Source organism: Onychomys torridus, chromosome 7, assembly GCF_903995425.1.
Source record: "Onychomys torridus chromosome 7, mOncTor1.1, whole genome shotgun sequence".
Taxonomy (NCBI): domain Eukaryota; kingdom Metazoa; phylum Chordata; class Mammalia; order Rodentia; family Cricetidae; genus Onychomys; species Onychomys torridus.
Window position 1 is genome coordinate 32,688,283 of NC_050449.1, and position 7,040 is coordinate 32,695,322.

Consider the following 7,040-nt stretch of genomic DNA (forward strand, 5'->3'; position numbering starts at 1 on the left):
CCCGTAACTCCCATCTGGACCAGACACCAGAGAGACCCTCTGGTGGACACTACAACCTCAACTCCTTGCCACCACACCCATCTGCTGGAGACCCCAGCCACTTCCAGAGACTTAGAGACCAGTATCCAGTATTCCATACTGTCCCAGATCTCCCATCTGGACCAGAGCTTCCATCCTGTCCTGGAATTCCCATCTGGACAAGAGGAGCTCCCATCTGGACAAGATAAGGAGATCTCAGGGACTTCCTGAGACTCAGAGTCCAACCCCCAGCTCCTATCCAGCCAGCACTCTCATCTGGACCAGAGCTCCCATCCAGCTCAGAGCTTCCATGTGGACCAGAGAGAGCCTCCCTAAATCTGTCAGCTCTGTCTGGACCAAGTACACTGATAAGAACAAGAACGAACCCACTAGGAGATGGGCAGATGCCAAGTCAGAAGTACATACAACAAAATAAAGGGCAATACAGCATCACCAGAACCTAGCACTTCTCCAACAGATAGACCTGAACATCACGGAATGAAAGAAGAAGAAGAAAACAACCTTATAAGTAACATCATGAAGAGACTAGAGCCTTATATAGAAGAAATCAAAAATAAAGTGGAGGAACAGACAAACAAAGAATGGGAAGAAGGTTATAAAAAAAAAACTAGAGGAAAGGACAATTAAAGCAGAAGAAAACAATAAGTCCCTGAAAGAAAATCAGGATAAAACAAGGGAAACAGTCCAAGACCTGAAGAGGGAAATAGAAAAAATGAAGAAGACACTAGCAGAAGGAATGTAGGAAATAGAAAATCTGAGTAAAAGAATAGGATTTTCAGATACAAGTATAACCAACAGAATGCAAGAAATGGAAGAGAGAATCTCTGGTGTTGAAGATACGTTAGAAGAAATAGATTCATCAGTCAAAGAAAACACTAAAACCAACAAAGTCATGACCCAAAATGTCCAAGAAATTTGGGACACCATGAAAAGACCAAACCTATGAATAATAGGGATAGAGGAAGGAGAAGAATACCACCTCAAAGACACAGAAAATATATTTAACAAGATCATAGAAGAAAACTCTCCCACTTTAAAGAACGAAATGCCTATGTAGATACAATAAGCCTACAGAACACCAAACATACTAGACCCCCCAAAAACATCCCCTCGCCACATGATAATTAAACAACTAAACGTACAGAATAAAGAAAAATATTAAGGGCAGCAAAGGAAAAAGGCCAAGTGACTTATAAAGGAAAACCCATCAGATAACACCTGATTTCTCAATGGAGACTTTGAAAGCCAGAAGGACCTGGACAGATATAATGCAGACACTAAGAGACCATGGATGCCAGCCTAGACTAATATACCCAGCAAAACTCTCAATCATCATAGATGGAGTGAACAAGACCTTCCAAGACAAAAACCAGATTTAAACAATACTCATCCACAAACCCAGCCTTACAAGAAGCACTAGAAGGAAAATTACAACCTAAGGAAGTCAGATACACCCATGAAAACACAGGCAATAGATAACACCACAGCAGTAAACCCCAAAGAAGAGAAGTACACACACACTACAACCAAAAAATAAAAATAACAACAGGAATGAACAATCACTGGTCATTAATATCCTTTAATATCAATGGAATTAATTTACCTATAAAAAGACACAGAATAACAGAATGGATACAAACACAGGACTAATCTTTCTGCTGCATACAAGAAACCCACCTCAAATTCAAAGACAGACACCTCCTAAGAATAAAAGGCTGGGAAAATAATGCAACAAAAATAGAAGTTCTTACAATTCTTTTGTGGCAGACTCTGGCTTGACTATGGTGGTGGTTATGAATATCTCACCATGTAGATACTGTAAGCCTGACTGACAACTGCAGTCTAGGGAGGTGTTAGGTCTGGGCATAGAGCATACTTTTTGATAGTTAATTAACTAACCTGACATAGCAGATTGCCTCCTAAATGCTCATGCTTATAATCACAAACAAAACCGGCTTGCAGCTTCGATCATAGAAGCCTCTTCTTATAACGGGTAAAGATGAAGTAGAGACTGATGGTTGTAAAAGGTGCAGAGAATAGTCAATGATTATTGGCCTGGCCCTAAAGAAATAATTTCTATCACCCTTTGAAGGCTCAGGAGCATTGAAGGAGAGGTGGCAGGAACTATGTGTCTATCAGCAGATAGGGTAAAGTGCTACACAATGATGTACTCCAGACAGATACAACCACTGCATCATCTTCAATGGGTCTACACAAGACCAGACAATCAGTCAAGGACAGGAAAGAGTTCACAGAAATTTGCTTTTACTCTCAACTATTGGCTACTGATAGATTCTGGGACAAGAGGGATTGCTGTCTTTAATTTCACTCACACTGTTTACCCCACCAGGCTTTAATGGTTAACCCTAACCTGATAATCACAGTCCTTAGTCAGTTTTTGTTGGTCACCAGGCAAAGTAAATGGACATGAATATGAGAAAGTTAGGAAGGTTTTAGCTTTAATATAGTAAAATTATATGTAACAAACAGTTATTGTTTTAGGGTGGTAGGAATGTTGGGAGTGAGAATGGTCAATACAAAGCATATATGTGCTATGTTATAAAAAAATACAGTGAGAAAGAGGAGGGACTGTACAAGCGAGAATTGTTGAGACCAAGATTGGAAAAAGCACAGGGACAAATAGCCAAACTAGTGGAAACACATGAACTATGAACCAGTAGCTGAGGAGCCCCCAACTGGATCAGGCCCTCTGGATAAGTGAGGGAGTCAATTAGCTTGAACTGTTTGGGAGGCCCCAGGCAGTGGGACCCGGACCTGTCCTTAGTGCATGAGCGGGCTTTTTGGAGCCTGGGGCCTATGCTGGGACACTGTTTAGTCTGGGTAAAGGGAAAATGGACTGTGCCTGCCTTGACTGAATCTACCATGCTGAGCTGAATCCCCAGGGAAGTCCTTGCCCTGGAGGAAATGGGAATGGAGGATTGATAGGGGGAGGGCAGGGAGAGGGATGGGAGGAGGGAGGACAGGGAAATCCATGGCTGATATGTAAAATTAAATTAATTATAAAATTTAAAAAATACTGTAGGATTCATTAGATATGGTGTTGGTATATGCTAGTTGATAAGGAAAAAAAAAGTCCAGAGGGTCAGAAAAACTAGATAGAACTAAATCATCCCTGTTTTTCTTGTTCTCATGTGCAATTCTCATATGCAATATAAAGAAATAAAATATTCTGTGATTTGAGAGCAACAAGCATTTGAAAGTTGTATTTGGTGAATATGTAAAACTGTGGTGTTTTGTTTCTCAGGAGAGAATAGTAGATTTTTCTTTCTTCAGAGAAAGCAGACCAAAAAATGACTGAGCTGAAGCCTACTCATCTGATACACACATCACAGTTAAACTATTTCCTAAGATCATTGCAATATCATCTACACTTGTTTATCTACTATCCATTAAATATTTAGGTATTAGAAATTGAACCTAGGTGATTTTCTGTCTCTTGATTGGTTTTGGATGCAGAGTGAGGTTTAACACTTGGTTTATGGTTCAAAATGATCACTTGTTTCCCAAACAAATGTTTACCATCAACATTCTTGGTTTTACTCAATGATTTCTACTTGTGTAAAAGACCTGAACTAGGGGCAAGATTTTTTTCCTTTTTATAATGTACAATAACTGTTGGAAAATTGTTTTGTTCATGGAATAAAAATCTATTTCAGTAACAAAAGATTTCTGTCTTTTGAGAGCCTTTGTAGACATTGCAAGGATGTGTTCATTCATGATAGATTGCAGTATTACTCGGATATTTATTTTATTATTACACAAATTAGTTTTAAATAGGTCACTAATATATCATTCGAAGGCCCGCACAATCATATGTTTCCTATTTAGGGACTATCAACTTCTATAATGATACCACTATTTTAATCTTGTTTGTAAACTTAAGTTTAGAAGTGTAAATGCAGTTTACAAACCTTGCAGGGAGAAACATTTGGGGGAAAAAAAGCTTAGCTGACTCAATAGTCAATATCATTTCATGTATTAGATTTTTCAAAGGAAGTATTGGTTTTTATATGCACTTCATAGCCTTGTTTTAAAAATGATGATTATATGTTTGCTGTTGGTTCTATGTGAACAGCAGTATGGAAAACATGAGAGAAAATATAATTGTACTGAAGTCACCTCTGAGTTTTAGACCTGGAAACCATAGAATCCACCTTTGTCGGTGTGTTAGGAAATGGATGTTTCTACTTTACTGGGACAGCTTTGAATTTTAGGTCTATAATTAAAAATTACCTTGTAATGTAAAGACAGCAAAGGGAATTCCACAATGAAGCTGTGGATTTCATTCACCGACTTCCCTGAGTAACCTGCTGTTGCTGCTCATGGCTAGTCCAGCAAAGGCTCTATGTGCACCCCACTGGAAAACTGAAGAAGTAAAGTAGACACAGTTGTGAGTTTTGTGTTTTATATTTCCTCAACCCCTATCCATTTTTGAGGCCTTTTCTTCACCCCTCTTCACCAGAATCCTCATGCAACACTACAAGCACAACACTATACATACAAATACCAACTTCTATGATTTTATGTAATTGTTTCATAAGATTAATTATGTTTTCTGTGGTTCTGCTTTTTTCTGTGAAAATACATTCAGGTAGATTTATCTTCTCTTCACTATTGGAGTCTCTGGGCTTTGCAGAAAGTATTTGTCGTTTATCACATAAAAATATATTTATTTATTCATTTGCATATTTCAACATATATAAACAATATAAACAATACTTTATAATATTTTATTACTTTGTATCAGTTAAGGTTTTAGCAACTTCTAGAACTATCCTATATGTCACTAACATGCAGGCACTCTGAAAAATAGTATGTCAGTTTTCACAATGGAGTACAGTAAAGCTGCATCATACGAGGAACAAATGCCAAGATCTTTATCTAAAATTTCTCTGAAAACTGTTACGTTAAAATAATGTCTAATAGGATGACATAAAATTGTCTAAGTCATCATGACACATTTGGTTTTTGTCTCCAATATTGTGACATTTCTGTTGATTAAGCACTATATGTTTCATCTATTTTGCTTTGCATAGAGAATATACAACTTAGATCATCTCAACTACCATCTTCCCAAAAGTGAGAATCTGGTTGACTAATTATGTCAAACATCAGTGTGGAGACCCACAACTGTGTGCTGAAAACTTGAGTGAAATGGCATTTAAATACAGTGGACTAACTAGTTAGGAAGAAGAAACTTCAAAACAGGAGAGCATTCAGACAATACCAACAGCTGGCTCCCCTGATAGCAGACTTTCTGTTCAGTGATCATCCTACAGTAGTACATGTGGTCAAATGGCCTATATGTTGACAAGAGAAATTTGTTTCTTGACTCCTAGGAACACTCAATGGTTTTTGGATTACTATATGGAAAAGTATCAGGCACTCTGCTTCCTGCTGAATTAAATTCTATTATGTATTTCCTTCCACATCTGTTGTTCCCATAGTTGCTGACCAGCACTTGCCAGTTCTCCTTTCTCAGAAGGGCCATTCATAAAACCAGGCCTTTTAATACAACCCAACTCAGTATACAGAGTGTTATGGGCCAAATCTCTTGAAATCTTAATATTCATTCTGCTGTTTAGCTCAGTCCACCAGTTATTACTTCATTCTCTTGTATTCAGGAATATGGTTTCAGTCTTCTTTTATATCTCTTTAGATACTAATTGCCATTTGCTATCATTATTAGTGCCACCCACATATCAAACTCCTGTAGAACTACATGTGTTACATAAGAAGGCAGGCTTCACAAGCCAGTAGGCAGCCTCCCTTCAAGATGCTTCAGGCTCTGCCTCGAGGTTCCTGCCTTGAGTTCCTGCTCAGATTTTCTTCATTGATGGGATATGACTTGAGAATTTTAAGAAAATTTAAAACCTTTCCTCCTTACATGTTTTTTGATCATGATGTTTCAGCACAGCAATAGAAACCCTAACTAAGACTGAAAGGAAGTGCAATTGATGTAAAGCAGAGCATGAAAATTTGCATACATCCTAGGATCTCTGAGAACATGTGCAACTTGTTCACATTTGCATGTACCAGCTGCTGTAGGATATTCTTATTTTCTTAATTATTTAAATTTATTTTACAAACCAACCATAGTTTCTCTCCCTCTTCTCCTCCCATTCCTTCATCCCATCTCCTTTCTCCCCCAACTGTGGAGGGTATTGTGTTCCCTGAAATATTGCGTGTTCCCTGCAATAAACATATCTGGGGTCAGAGAACAGACAGCCACTAGAACAAAGCCAAAAATGGTGGCTAGAAAATAGGAAGAGTAAGCCCTAATAGAAGTTGGGCGGTGGTAGCACATGCCTTTAATCCCAACACTTGGGAGGCAGAGCCAGGTGGATCTCTGTGTGTTCAAGGCCACTTTAGAAACAGCTAAGCATGGTGACCCATGCCTTTAATCCCAGAAACCCAACCTTTAACCCCAGGGAGTGGGGGCAGAAAGAGAAAGGTATATAAGGCGTGAGGGCCAGGAACTAAGGAGTTAAGCATTTAGTTAGTTAAGCATTTGGCTGGAGAGGTATTCGGGCTTTGGAGCAACACAGTTCAGCTGAGATTCATGTGGAGGAGGACTCAGAAGCTTCCAGCCTGAGGAAACAGGATCACCTGAGGAACTAGCAAGGTGAGATAGCTGTGGCTTGTTCTGCTTCTCTGATCTTCCAGCATTCACCCCAATAACTGGCCTCAGGTTTGAGTCTTATTAATAAGACCTTTTAAGTTTCCTGTTACAAATGGCGCCCAACGTGTTTGCAAGAGTTTCCACCTAAAGCCTGAGAAAAAAGATTCTAAGACGGAGCTAAAAACCGCTTCCAAATTGTCTCTCTCAAGTTAGTGGCAGCCTGCCGGTTTGAGCTACTATGGCGGGTTCCTGGCGTGTGCGTCTGACCTGCAGTATGGCAGGAATGAGGAGTCTACAAGTGGCACTTTACTCTGCTACATGGTAGATTTAGCCTTTGCTAGTTAAAAAAAAAAGAAAA